Genomic DNA, 205 nt, shown 5'->3' with positions numbered 1-205 from the left:
GGGGCCCCTGCTCGCCCCCCCCACCCCGCACACCCCAACTCTGGGGCGCCGGGCGGCCCACCCCTCCCCCTCTCCGCCTGGCTCCTACGCCATCGCCCTCCCGGCAGCTTGCAGCGCGGGCCCGGGCTCACACCCGCCCCACCCCACCCCCAACCTGCCCCACGGGGGGGAGGGGGCACCAGGCTGCAGAATTAACACTTCAGAA

The sequence above is a fragment of the Crocuta crocuta genome, unplaced genomic scaffold (assembly GCF_008692635.1).
Source record: "Crocuta crocuta isolate KB4526 unplaced genomic scaffold, BGI_CrCroc_1.0 scaffold139, whole genome shotgun sequence".
Taxonomy (NCBI): domain Eukaryota; kingdom Metazoa; phylum Chordata; class Mammalia; order Carnivora; family Hyaenidae; genus Crocuta; species Crocuta crocuta.
This window is presented reverse-complemented; position numbering follows the sequence as displayed.